This window comes from Penaeus monodon, chromosome 19 (assembly GCF_015228065.2).
Source record: "Penaeus monodon isolate SGIC_2016 chromosome 19, NSTDA_Pmon_1, whole genome shotgun sequence".
In the NCBI taxonomy this organism is placed as follows: domain Eukaryota; kingdom Metazoa; phylum Arthropoda; class Malacostraca; order Decapoda; family Penaeidae; genus Penaeus; species Penaeus monodon.
Window position 1 is genome coordinate 15,491,132 of NC_051404.1, and position 474 is coordinate 15,491,605.

Consider the following 474-nt stretch of genomic DNA (forward strand, 5'->3'; position numbering starts at 1 on the left):
GGCCCGGGACCCAGCGCCACCTGGTCCGAGACCCGTTTAGCGCAGAAGCAGAGCGCCTTGTGGACTCCTTTGCTCGTCTCGCCCAAGGTCAGCTGTCTAAAAGGACACTTGCCTGCATCCCTTCCTTATCTCGGGCTCTCTGGGAGTGTTTACAGGATTAAATGCCTTGGTTGAGTGTTTGGAAGTCGGGGGCGATTGTCTTTTGTTCTGGAAGAGGATCGAATGCTTTTTTTTTTTTTTACCGGCGCGGGTTTATGTTTATTGGGGTTGGTAAGTTCGGGATAATTTTGTTTCTTTTAAATCTAATACGTATGAAAAAAAACATGCGTCGTATTCAGGGAAAATCCAGGATAACCGGTATGAAAATTCTTTTTTTTTTTACCAGAACAACGCCGCGATTATAAAATCAAGTAAATAAAGTATTAAATAGATGAAAAGTAAATTGGATAAAATGTTAAGCGACAATAACATTAC